Source organism: Peromyscus maniculatus, chromosome 15, assembly GCF_049852395.1.
Source record: "Peromyscus maniculatus bairdii isolate BWxNUB_F1_BW_parent chromosome 15, HU_Pman_BW_mat_3.1, whole genome shotgun sequence".
NCBI classification, from domain to species: Eukaryota; Metazoa; Chordata; class Mammalia; order Rodentia; family Cricetidae; genus Peromyscus; species Peromyscus maniculatus.
This window is the reverse complement of record NC_134866.1, coordinates 11,249,320-11,264,036: the sequence shown is the minus strand read 5'-3', so window position 1 is coordinate 11,264,036 and position 14,717 is coordinate 11,249,320.

The window sequence follows — 14,717 nt, the reverse complement described above, 5'->3', positions numbered from 1 at the left end:
TTTTATCATAAATGTCTCTTACTCGATTGGTTAGAGTTACTCTAAGATATTTTTGAAGTTATTGTGAAAGGTGGTGTTACCTCATCTCCACTTACAGACAATTACTTCCCACAATTAGCCCTAAAACACATAATATGAAAAGAAACTGACCCTTCATTCCCCAAGGCCAATTCTGCTACAGTAAAAATTAATATACTGGGCTTTTCTTGGAGCAGAGGCAGAGCATCAGCAACATAACCAGGAACATATTGGACAGAGAGTTGCATGGTGAAAGCCACTGATACTTTTCATTAGGAATGGACATTCTTCCCTGTTCTACCATGAATGGGCACCATCTCTTAATTGTAACAAGTCAATGGCCATTTCTTGTCACCAAAATAAACACCTCTTTGTCTGATGTACCAATTTTACTGTCAATAGTTATTTTTATTTACATGCTTGGTTGATAAAATGGTGGGAAGAATGTATTCTTCAAAATAAGATGAAAATCTCACTTTAGCAGAGACAGAGATGTTACAAAATTGAATCTTTTATGTTGACAGAAGCCTTTGGGCCATGGCATTCATAATTGTGATTGCATATCAGTATTAAGGATTGAAAATGTTGACTGAAAAACTGAGACTCCTAACCCAGTTTTCTTTCTCAGTCCATTTGTTATTTGTATATAAGAAGATTACTTATTTTTTTGTGTGTTAATTTTGTATCCTATAGTTTTAATAAAAATTATTACCAATTGTAGAAGTTTCCTGGTGGAGTTTTTAGAACAATTTATTTATACAATCATATCATCTGCAAATAAAGATACATTGACTTCATTTCATAGTCATTATTGATAGCTTTCAATTGTCTTATTGTTCTTGCCAAGTACCACACTGAATTGTTATGGAGAAATTGGACATTGTTTTCAAGATTTAAATTTATGGGTTAAAAGTACTCAAAGTATTTTATTATTTTATTGCCATAAGAACCAGATACCCAAATATAGTGACCATTTTTGAAAGACAGTAAGGTAATTTAACATCTTTAACAGACTGAAGCAGTCTTGTGACACTCCTGTAATTCGTCTTGTGCTATCAGGAATCATCAATGCACCTTTGTTTTATATGCTAACCAAATCTTAATAGTCTCTCTCTACATCCCGAATCCCTCTACAACTTCTCATCACTCAATCAGAAGGAAATTCCTGACCAGAGTGTGGCAAAGCAGTCTGGTTGCAAAAGTGTGGTGAGGGATATTTTTTTTCCTTCCGATTTTGAGATGGTACAAATTTTGCTTTGTTTGCATTCTGTTTATTTAAAGATGCTTTAGGCAGGCTGAGAAAGATGATGTGGAGTGTGACACCTTCACTCAGTGTTTTCTTGGGCCCAGGAGGCTGTGATCAATGCATTGGTGAGATCCTGGTGTGCCTGAGTTCTAACGTCTATTCTCTGCTGTGAATCCTGTTCACATTCCTCCTATCGGGGTAAGGCAGCCAGCAAGAATCCTAGGGTATGCTGTTCTCCTGCCTCTCCTTTCTAACTGATTCTGTACCTCAGGATACTTGTATTTGAAGTCATCAAACATCTTGATATTTATATGAAGTCATCATACATCTTGATATTTAGTTACTTAATGTCCTTCTCTTGTTTATCAGACTTATGAAGTGACAGCAAACTCTTCAGCATCAAAGTTGAAGACAGTTCTTAGTTTCCTATTTCTTCACTCATATCAAGGTATTATATATAGGTACAGTGCATCGAATAGCTTTAAGTAGAGGATGAAGCAGAAGGAGAAAAATAAACCAGGAATAGGGACACATGGGCAATCCCAGCAGTCAGGAATCAGATTCAGGAAAATCACAAGCTAAAGGGCTAGCTCCTGCACTACACAGTAAGTCCAGGGGGCTCCATGGAAGCACCACTCTTAAAACATGAGATGGCTCACTGAATGCTAACTGAGGTCCTTAAGAAAACTAGTCAGCAAAAGTAACAAAGACAAGTACCTACCAAGCTGTGGGTTGATGATGGAAAGTGTTGATTAGGATAAAGATGTCTGAGTAGAAGTCAAAACATGGTGGACCCTGCACCAGGGTATAGTAATTCCCATTCAGCTTTGGAATTTTTCATCTGCTGTTCAAGGTGGCTGAGAAAACATCCGGCCAACCCTCTTGCTTCACTAATAGAATTCAAAGTTTTTGTTTTTTTTTTCTGTTCTCAGTTTTCCAGTCAATATTTTCAATCCTTAATACTGACATACAGTTGCAGTTATGAATGCCGTGGCACAAAGGCTTCTATCAACATAAAACTTTGCAATTTTGTAACTTCTTTGTCTTTATTAAAGTGAGATTTCCATCCTATTTTAAAGACTACATCCTTCCTCCCATTTTATCAACTGTGAATGTAGATAAAAATAACTATTGACAGTAAAACTGATACATCAGACAATAAAGAGGTGTTCATTTTGGTGGTAAGGAATGGCTGTAGCTGGAGTTTTCTCCAGTCCTGCCTGGCCTATGGTCAGGACAAATCTCTCTCACCTGCCAGTCGAGTAACACACAGAGACTTACATTGCTTACAAACTGTATGGCCACAGCAAGCTTCTTGTTATCTAGTTCTTATATCTTAAATTAACCAATTTCTATTAATCTATACCTTGTCACATGGCTCGTGGCTTACCGGTATCTTTATGTGTTGCTTGTCATGGCGGCGGCTGGCAGCATCTCTCTGCCTCAGCCTTCAACTTCTCAGAATTCTCCTGTCTCCTTGTCCCACCTATACTTCCTGTCTGGCTACTGGCCAATCAGTGTTTTATTTATTAACCAATCAGAGCAACATATTTAACATACAGAACATCCCACAGCAAATGGCCATGACTTGTTACAAATAAGAGATGGTGCCCATTCATGGTAGAACAGGGAAGAATGTCCATTCCTAATGAAAAGTATCAGTGGCTTTCACCATGCAACTCTCTGTCCAATATGTTCCTGGTTATGTTGCTGATGCTCTGCCTCTGCTCCAAGAAAAGCCCAGTATATTAATTTTTACTGTAGCAGAATTGGCCTTGGGGAATGAAGGGTCAGTTTCTTTTCAAATTATGTGTTTCAGGACTAATTATGGAAAGTAATTGTTATCTGGAAGTGCAGCTGAGCTTCTGAGTTTTCCTAACGTGGCTGTTTGATCTCAGACTTTGTGCAGCTATTTGGAATGTTTTTGTTCTTAATAACAAAGAGTAAAAGCACATATCAGGTGTTACCGTGGTTTGCCAGGGACTGAGGTTAAAAAAAAAAATCCCAGATCTTCTGTGGTGTCAGTGCAAAGCAGCTGGAGGCTGTGTTCTCATTGCAAGTTAGCAAATTCTATAAATCTGTGACTCGATATGTGATTTGTTTCTCCTGCCGTAATCTGCATTTTAGACTCCCATTGGAGCTTTCAAGTAAGAGGATTCATGACAACTTTTACATGGTTTTTCTTTAAAGTGACAGGAATTACAAAAGAAAATGCAATAGTTCCAGGTGATTTTTCCTCCCTAGTCTTTTATCTTCCTAAATTTCACAAGAGTTTTCCATGACTTTAAGTCGAAGAGCTTCTGCCACATTCTATTTGGAATTTTGTTTGTTTGGTTTGGTTTTGTATTTTGAGACAAAATCTCACTATGTAGCTTATGTAGCTGGCTGTCCTGGAATTTAATACATAAACAAAGCTGACCTAAAGTACACAATGATTCACATGTGTCTGTCTACTAAGTGCCATGAGTAATAGTGTGTACCAACATACCAAGTCTTATTCCTGTGTTTTTAAATGGATACCTACTGTCAGCTTTCAAATCTGCCCTATCTATTAGGTTACCTTTTATTATCTTTATACCACCCTGAGCCGCAGAGTTGCTTTGTATTAATATTCTGAGAAAGAACCCAGTGGGCATTATCATGCATTTGCAATGAAAGGAAGAGATGGCAATGACCTCTTAGCTAACACTTTCCCATTGTGTGTTCCAGAGTCTTCAGAGAAATGATGTATTAAAATGGCTCTATTACTTACTTGGTGACAAATTCAGAATGTTCCCAAACTAAACTTGAGAAAAATCCCCATGGATTCCTACCAATGGAATACAATTCATGCATAATCAGTAATAAATACAGACTGTAAAGATAAAGACACCAAAGCAGAAAATGAAAATGTGAGTTTGGTAAAATTTTAATAAAATAGCCCCAGAATGGTGTTAGATTTTTGTACTTAACTTTTTCCATTAATGAACTAAAAATGCATATAATTCTTTTTCTTAAGTCTGTTTTTCTTTGTAATATATTTGGATTGAGCTAGAACAGAATTCTCTGTGGATTAGGTGTTTAAAAAACAATTCTAACAGTGTCACAGATGGCTTCCTTTAGGATGTCTCACTGTGAGGACTATACACACATGTACTTTCCTGAGGTTTGTTTCTTTGGTTTTTAGTCCTTTATGACCAGAAAACACAAACTACATTATTTGCAACTTTATTTATGATAGAAATAAATAATTATTTCTACGGCAAGGCAGACATTTTCATGAAGTAAAATGAATTATATGAAATGAGATTGATTTTCATATATGAATTCTCATTTGAAGAAATAAGGTATGAGCCACACAGGATAACTTTCTGTTGGTGAGAGAAAAAGAATGTGAGTGACCTTCATTTACTTTAAGGAAAAATATTGCTTTTGACCTAGGTATTTAAATGTTTCAGTAAAAAGTATTTACACCAAAGGAATGTTCCACATGATTTGAGGAAGGAAATGGCTAGCTCTTTTTGTCCATATTCATGTGTGATTGGCCTTGACTGCTTGGTCAGCCCATAGAAAGTCACAGTAGTAGGTTGTATGACACAAATCAAGCATGATGAGTTGCTCACGGCTGAGTGTGGTTGTGGTGTTGAAAGGGGTATCTTTGAGACACAAGGAAGAAAGGGAAATGTGGAGAAACTGCCTGCAGTTCTCTCAAGCTCTAGTTCTCACAGACTCAAAATGCTCAGCCTGTTCAAACAATTCAAAGATGAGAAATTAAAGAATGACACTTTTTATTCTTCCTCACTTTCAAATTGAGATAATTTGAATAACAATATGATTAACGTAACTGGATAGAGGTGGAGAGATGGCTCAGTGGTTAAGACACTGGCGGCTCTTGCAGATGACCTTGGTCAGTTCCCAGCACTCTCGTGGCAGCTCACAATGATATGTAATTCCAGTTCCTGAGGAGGACCTGGCACCTCTCTGATCTCTGCAGACACCAGGCATGTGTGTGGAGAAATACCCATGCATGTAAAGAAAAAAAAATTCTAAAAATAACTGTATAAGCTAGACTCTGAAAGATCTACACTACATAATGTTTCTATTGGAGAGAGATTTAGTTTAAAACTTTGTTTATAACTGGGTAGACATTTCATAATTAAAGTAGAATGTTATTGTAAATTTTATTTGTTGAGAATTTGTTCAATAACAGCTGGAAATTTGTCAAGTTCATTTTTAAAAATAATTTTTAACTTTTTAAAAAAGAAAATAAAATTATTTCATTTTACCAGTTCCCTTTACTTTTTACATCTGCCATGTAGCTACCTTGCTCTTTTCAGAATTCATAGCCTCTTTTTCTTTAATTATAGTTACATACACACTCACACACACTCACATATATACTCTCTCACACACACTACTCAACACGTCCATATATTCTCTCTCTCTCTCTCTCTCTCTCTCTCTCTCTCTCTCTCTCTCTCTCTCTCTCTCTCAATGCACACACACTACTCACACATACAAAGCACACTCACACATACAAAGCACACTCACACATACAAACTCACACATGTTCTTTGGGGATAAGTACTATCACTAAGGTAACATTTCCTTATTACAGTGCACAGCTTAGCAGAATGCCTCTGAAAAGGCTCCTTCCTTCAAAAACAGCTTTCTAAACCAATTCTCTGCTTTCCATTTCATTTTACTGTCTATCATTCCAGCTTCAGTTCTCCCTCATTCCTTATTCTCTCATGAATGATTAAACAACACATCAAAATAAAATTTAGACTCAGAACATTTCTTTTCACCATATTATATAATCATGACATGTTGAAATTTCTATTTAGATTTCTCAATTTACTGTTTTCAATCTATTTTTCTATGAACTTTTGAGAGAGTCAGACTATGAGCTCCCTTAAACAAACCACACAAATATTCCCTTTACTTACATAATGCCATGCTTAATTCTTGATAACTTAGATGGAATCCCTGCTCTTCCCACTTCTCACTGTATTGTACATTCCTTTCTCCTCAGCTGTAAATAATGAATTCTTACATTCTTTCTTCTTATCCAAGGCTCATATTGAATTTCAACTGTAGATAGTTATACACTTATGTACATTGGAGGCTAACTCACCGAATACCCCAGAATTATTATTGATCAAATACCTTAAACATTCTAATTCCTAATTTTCTTAATTCTTATATATCTAGCAAGACTACTCTAAAGCAGCATCCTTAAAAGAAGACTGGAAAACCTTTTGATAAACCTACATAATTCAGTTTTATAAACCACAAGTGGAGAATTAATCATTTTTGAAAAATCAAAGAAGAAACATTGGTTTTTCCATCTGCACACAAAGCTGACTTCAGTAGTAAAATATTACCTGCTTCCTTGACTTGATAAACAGGTTCATTTTTCAAATACTACTTAGATATGTAAAGGCCATTGTAAATGGTGCTCATCTGATCTACTCTGTGTGTTATACCAGTGAGAGATGACTTGCTTACCATGGAAATTTGATTGCCAGAACTATAAAATACAGAACAAAGAAACACTAATTGTTTTCCTATAAAAGAACAAGTTATGATTTCCATTATCTTTATTTTTTCTTTTATTTTCCCACCTTACTTTGAAAATACTATTTCAGGTTATTTTTATAGATTAACTGGATAAGATATGAGTTGAAAGTCATAGCTTTGTATTCATGTATTCAATTAAACTATTTGTACTATTAAAATATATGCTCACTCTGGATTCTAAAACAGTAAGGAGCCATGTGTTTAATCCCCCTTCTTTCTATTCACCCCCTTATTACTTTGCCATTACACAGTGTAGGGAGCCCTTGGGTTTGCAACATAATTCCCTCTATCCTTTAGCTACTGGGTCATTAAAAATTAGAGGTCATTGAATTTTTGTTGTGAGGCCTTTAATTAGATACTCTGTACATAGTACCTCCTGTAATCTTCAGAAAAAATTGTTAAATATGTACAGATTTGAACACATTGCCATTTAACTTGTTACAAATTTCTTAAGTTAGACAGTGTAAAACTCAAATCTTGATTCCTGGTAGAATTTATGCTTTATGGCTGACTTCTGAGTGTAGTAACTAAAAATGGGCCACTTATTCTGTTCTAGATGCCAAGAATTAGGAATTTGTGAAATGGGCTAAGTAGGTGGTTGATCTCTCATTCACAAGACATCACTTTCAGTGACTGGGCCTGGAGGACAAACTGCCAAGATGGCGGCTTCTTCTTCTTCTTCTTCTTCTTCTCCTCCTCCTCCTCCTCCTCCTCCTCCTCCTCCTCCTCCTCCTCCTCCTCCTTCTTCTTCTTCTTCTTCTTCTTCTTCTGTTTATTTACCTGATTATTTAATTTATCTTTATTTAAGAAAAATTTTTAAATTTATTTTACATACCAAAGATGCCCCTCTTCCCTCCTCTTACCCCTCCAGCCTCCCCCTCCCAACCATCCCACATTCCCTTTTAGAAGAAGGTAAGGCCACCCATGGGGAGGTACATTTAGTAGAGGCAGGTCCAAGCCCCTCCCCCTGCCTCAAGGCTGTGCTAGGTGTCCCATCATGGAAGTGAGCTCTAAAAGGCCTGCTCATGCACCAGGGAAGGATTCTGATCCTACTGCCTTTATGCCATCCACTTGTGTGGTGGACAGTTGTGTGTTACCTGTAAAACAGCTGCAAACCATGAAAAGAGATAGATTTGCAAATGGGCTGTCATTAAGAGCATCTTAGCCAACCTTACTCCAGCACACCCCATAGCCAGGGTAGACTGTAGGTCAAAGGCTATGCAGCTGGGTTGGTTTTCCATTGCCTTCACTTGACGTCTTTGCCTGGCCACAGGAGATGGCTAGTTCAGGCTACACATCCGCTGTTGCTAGGGGTCTTAGTTGGGGTCATCTTTGTAGATTCCTGGGAGATTCACTTACGCCAGGTTTTCACCTGATCCTGAAATACCCCCTCGCCTTTCAGTAGTCTCTTTCAGTACTCTCCCTCTTATCTCCCCACAATACGAACTCTAATGTTCCCATCTCCACAGGCTCGTAGTCCACTAACAAAATCTCTTTTATTTTCCCTTCCCAGGGAGATCAAGGCATTCCCCCATTGAGCCCGGCTTATTACCTAGTCTCTCTGGGTCTGTGGGTTGTAGCACAGTTATCCTTTATTTTACAACTAATATCCACTTATGACTGAATACATAAAATGTTGTCTTTCTGGGTCTGGGTTAGAGATTGAGGGATTGGCCAAATAATGCATGGTCTGCCCTAAAACTTATGCCAAGAGAGTAAGCCCATACTGCCTGGAGCACCAGGACCTATAGGCTGAATTACCCAGAGACCTAGGATAGAATCATATACACCTGGAGGGGAAAAAGTCAATCTAATGATGCCTAGTGATATTCTGCTATATTCATAGATTGGTACCTAGCCTAATTGACATCAGAGAGGCTTCATCCAACAATTATGGAAAGAGACACAGATCCACAGCCAATCATTAGGTGGAACCCCGGGAATCTTGCAAAACAAGACGAGAAAAGATTGTAGGAGCCAGAGGTGTCAAAGACACCACAAGAAAACCCACAGAATCAACAAATCTGGATTCACAGGGACTCACAAAGACTGAACAAACAACCACGGTGTCTGCATATATGTTAAGAGTTGTGTACCTTGCTTCTTTTGTGGAACTCCTAATGGTGGGATCAGGGGCTGTCTCTGACATTTTTATTGGCTTTTGGGACCCTGCTCTTCATACTGCATCATCTTGCCCAGGATTACTTAATACATGGTGAGGTGCTTAGTTCTGAAATTTGATATGCTATGTTTTGTTGATTTCCATGGGAGACTTGCCCTTTCCTGAACAAAAATGAAGGAGGAGTGGATTGGGGGTGGGAACAGAGGGGATTGTGAGGAAGGACTGGAAGGTGAGGAAGGAAGTGAAACTGTACCTGAGGTATAAAATTAATTAATTAATTAATTAATTAAAGAGTATCTTAACATGTTCATTATTATTTTTAACTTTTACAATAGCAAAAAATACAGACTAAAAATATTTCAAATGATAAGTATCTAAAGGGTTTGCATGCCTGTTTATCTTCCATTATGTACTCAATGCTCAAGTGACCCATAGTTTATTATTTACACTCTTGATTTATATAAAATCCATGTTGAAATATGGATATTTGTAGCATGAATCTTAAAGAGTCTAATTAATAAAAACAAACTCAGAGCCAGGTATTGGAGTGAACACTGGGAGATCAAAGAGACAGAACAAGCCACAGCCACCTCACCTTGCCAATTCCTCACCTGATCCTGTTTCCTCAGACTGGAAACCTCTGTGTCCTTATCCAAGTGGATCTCAGCTGAACTGCTGCTCAAAACCCTAAAATCTTAACCAGCCAAAAGCTTCTAGTTTCTGGTCTTCATGCCTTAAATATCTTTCTGCTTTCTGCCCTCACTTCCTGGGATTAAAGGTTCACTTCTTGGGATTAAAGGCGTGAGTCACCATGCCTAGCTATTTCTAGTGTGGCCTTGAACTCACAGAGATCCATGCCTCCAGAAGGCTAGGATTAAAGGTGTGAGTTCCACCATTTTCTAGCCTCTGTATCTAGTTGCTGTTCTGTTCTCTGACCCCAGATAAGTTTATTAGGGTGCACAATATTTTGGGGAACACAATACCACCACAGATATTAGTAAAAATGACTACATTTTTACAAACACATCTTTTAGGAGGGCTTTCATGCAGGATAATCCCATTTTCTAGTGTCCTTGGTGTTTGGAGTTCTAAGTGTGCAAGTCCCGTGTGTGCACAGGAGGAGGCCAGAGCCAGATGGATGTTTGGTGACTTATCTGTCGGTCATTTTTGCCTTCAGACATAGTCTTTCATTGTACTGGAAGCCTGCTGCTTTGGCTAGTCTGGCTGGCAAAGGAGCTCTTGTAGATTATTTTGTGAATAGAATTTAGTGTGAAGTATAGGTCTAATGCATTCAGTTCTGCTTTGCCTCAAATTATAGTTGTTAAATGCGCTAGAAAATATATTCAGAAATGTTATTGTCATAACTCTATAAAATTTAACTTTTGACTTTGTACTTGTCCATGTGTTGCTTCATATGAGAATAATATATTAATCATAACAACAAAGCACAGGTCTCAGAATTCATAGTGATCATATGGTTTTCCAACCCTTTTTCTTTCCCAAAAGTGCAACATGTCTCTGAACATGGGGCTACATTTCAAAATAGCTTTAAAATAACATATTTTGCCTATTCTTATAGGAGGCATTCATACTTAATGTGAATTGTAAAGACAAAAAAAAAATCCCAATATTTTGTTTGGTCTTTGGAGGTTTAATAGCTAGAGAGACGTAACTGTATTCAGATGTTCTAAGGAGACAGGTGTGTCATTGTGTGACACTACACAGGTGGGCTGCTTCCACAATAATTATCGCTATGCTATGATTGCATGTTCCTGTCATAAACACACAGCTTAACTGATGGCATGGGTAAATTACCTATGATATTATTCCTACATTAGGAAAATTGCCAGATGAGTCTATCCAACTTTATGGTAATTCATTAAACACCATTTTTCTGTGTCTTAACATTTATCTTGAGCAGACATAATAATCCAGCACTTTGTTAATGAACAACACATGGATGGTAGAAGGCAGAGACAAATCAAATGGTCAGGGATAATATAGCATGGAGATGCAGTGTGATGAAAAGGTGCAGTTTCTTATCTGTCATTCCTCAGGGGTAGAGTTAAGGTTACAATTCAGGATATTTGGACTTGTATGGAAAAAATAGTATGTTTTTATTTTTTTTAATTATCTTTCAGATTTTTTTCAGAGAAATGTGGTATTCCCTTAGATTATCAACATACATAAAAACCCACACTAACATTGAACGTTTATTTTTGTGGTATTGGAATCAACAGAAATCATGACTATTGTCTTAAGTGTGACACATGCTGTTATCTTATAAGATTATTTGTATTAACAACTAATATCAAATCAGAGTTATATTGTATACTCTCAATTATAGAATCAATGGCTTGTCAACTTTGGGTAGTTTTATTCTTACTTGCTTTATAAAATTTCGCTCACAAATCTTTACAGAATTATGTTATATGAAAGATGCCACCATTATCTTAAAAAAACAAGCAGTTTATGCTTTGATAACAATGGCAGCAATATGTCCTTGGAAACAGGTAATTGCAAGCCTTCTAATATACAAATCACAACTGCCTAGCATGTTACTAATATAATCCTGTCTAAATTCATTCCAGAGTTAATGTGATTTAGTATAAGCAGCTGTAGTTTCCCAACAATCTTTTATTTTTAATAAAGTTATTTTTATTCCTACAATTTTACTTGTTATGTCTTGCTATATAGTATGCTAACAGACACACCATTGCTATATCACAAATAAATATTTATATAGTATTTTAATGAGATTTATATATAATTGCCTTTGTAAATTTTGTGGGTTTTTTTCAATTGACATATTTCCCTGTGAGTGAGAAGCAGGTGATGGGGAGCATGGGCTGGGCTTCTTTATAAGGATAAACCGGAGAGAGCTGAAGAGGAGCTATTTCAGACATGGGTGGGTGACAGGGGTCCAACACTCACTTCAGCAACAACCAAAATGAAAAAAATGTGGAAAGGGATGGATCTCTGGTTTGTTTTAAAGGGCTCAGTCTCCAGAGGAGGAGTGATCCACTCCCAGTGAGTGCATCTGTAGATATGGAACTGTGTTTAAGGGGGAAAATGTACAATGCAGACAGTGAGGAAAAGGGAAGAGGGAAGGAGGAAAGGAGAGAGAGTTATTGACAGGGAGGCATGGGGGGCAGTTCAAGGGTAAAGGTTTCATAGCAGCTGCACATAGAGGGAGCAATAGGCACCAAAGGAAAAAGAAACAAAAATTATATGAGTACCATATACATATTCATATATACACATATATTGTACTTATATAATTTTATATGTATTGTAGATAATGTATATATATATGTGTGTGTGTGATATGAAATCAAAAGCAAGATCAGGAAGAAAGGAAAGATTGGAAGGGGGAGGAAGGGGGAAGTTAGTACTGTCAGAGTACAGGATATACTTAAGCAGAAATGGCTTCCTGAAGCTCATCACAATGTGCAATAGGTATATACATTAAAAATAGAATCATTCCTAAGAAACCATTTCCTTTAAAGAGTGGTCGCAGAGGTTTCATACAGCATCACACAAATGTGGGGATTTTCTGATACAGGGAAATGAGCTTATATAAATTTCACAGACATCTATAGTATACCTAGTTTTTACTCTTCAATTGTGTAGCATACTTTTATTGGGTTTTAAATGCTAGTGAAGGTTCAAATTTTTGTACTTCTTTTGCTTTATTATTTACTTTACACTATTTAGCCTAAGCAAGAAGCACATTGTATTTTTCAATGTAAAAGTAAAATTGGCTTCATTCATTTGAGTTGGTTTTTAGTATTTCTTTGCCCACCCTTAACTTATGGTGAGTGACATTTTATGAATGAACTTCTAAATACTTGAAACTCTCACAGCTGGGAGGCCCCTGATTCTACTGTTGAAACTGGTCTCTACCACTGCCATCATTGTATTTTGTGATTTTTATTAGAAATTGCATGTACTCATTATTTTCTAGAATCTGAGCTGTTTAAAAGTTTAAAACTTTAGCAATGATAGAAATACATAAGAAGATGTTAATTCGTTCCTCCATGATATCTGAAATTTTAGTTTACTCTGAGAGCAGCACCTGAACATGGCTGCTAATGATGGGTTTGCCACCCCCAACATGACTGAGCTGAAGGCCAAGTTTCTAACAGATGAGTCTTTTGGGTATGTACTCAAATAATTTCAGCAATTAATAAAACTTCGTTTGTAAATTAATGTTTGGATTTAACTTCTGAAATACACTGGATAGTATGCTTAATAAAATAATCTGCATAAGATTTACCTGCTCCTAAAATTTCAGATAAAATTTCTGTAAAACATTTGTGAGTTTAAAATCTCTCATTTTTTTCACATTTAAAATTCACTGTCCCTTTTAGTAATGATGTTGAGAACATGCTCAGTTTATTTGGAGTATTGAAATTATACTTTAATTCTGAAGAAACATATAAAAAATTCTTATAGGCATAAATAATTTATTAAGAAAGGCTTATTTATTTCTTATTCATGGTGTTCAAGATCTCCTTAGCAACAGAATTATGCAAACTGAAGGAAATGTAAACAGTGTTGCTAAAGTATTCCATTGCCCAGGGGAATTTGTTCAACATGTTAAAGCCAGAACCAAGAAAAGCTTTATTCTTTTACCTATGGAAGTTGTTCTTTTTATAATTCATTGCAATTTTTATTTAAAGTATGTTAAGTATTTAGATTAATAACATTCATAGGTATATATAGCTGGAGACTTTCTCTCCAGCTCCCGCCAATTCCCACCTGTCCCAGGGCCCACTTATAAAACAAACATACCAACTTTTATATTATTTAAACTGCTCGGCCATTAGCTCAGGCCTACCATTGTCTAGCTCTTACTCTTACACTAAGCCCATTTTTGTTAATCTATATGTAGCCACGTGTTCCGTGGCTTTACCTGTTGCCTCTACATGATGCTCCCTGGACTGCAGCTGGTGTTTCCCCTCCCTGCCTTTCTGTCCTTTCCTCTCTCCTCTCTGTTAGTCCCATCTATACTTCCTGCCTGGCTACTGGCCAATCAGTGTTTTATTTATCAAACAATCATCCACAGCAGGTATATTACAGTACATTCATAAGATGGGTATTGATTAAATCCAGCCTTTTTTATCCACTATAATGCCCACATCTCTAGCAAAGCTTATTCCAGTTTCAGGTTGAGTTGGTTTTTAAACTCCCACTCATGAGGAAGAGCATGCAGTACTTGCTTTTCTGTGTCTGGCTTGTTTCACTTAACGTAATGTCTGCCAAGTCTATGAAATTGCAATGAATGAAAGAACAGAGTTATTCTTTGTGGCAGAATATTTTCCCATTGTGTATATATGTGTTTACTTTATCCATTCATCTATTGAAGAACAGCTAACATCATTACATATCTTAGCTAATGGTGTCACAACAAACACAGACATGGAACACAGATTTATCTCTGAGGCACAGTGACTTAACATCTTTGTGTAAAAAACCAGAAATGAGATAGCTAAGTCATGTGGTATATAATATACAAGATTTTACTATTTTGAGGACAATGTTTTTCATACTGGTTGCACTAATATACCTTACACCCAACCAACACCAGAGTTCTTTTATTCTCCATATCCTCAATCTTAGTAAATTTTCTCAATATCCTCAACTGTATTAAGAAGATACATAAAATAATCATAATTTTCTTTGCTTCCCCTGATGGCTAATGATATTGAATTGTTTTTACATATTTGTGGGCAATTTGTGTTTCCCCTTTTAAGGATAATTATT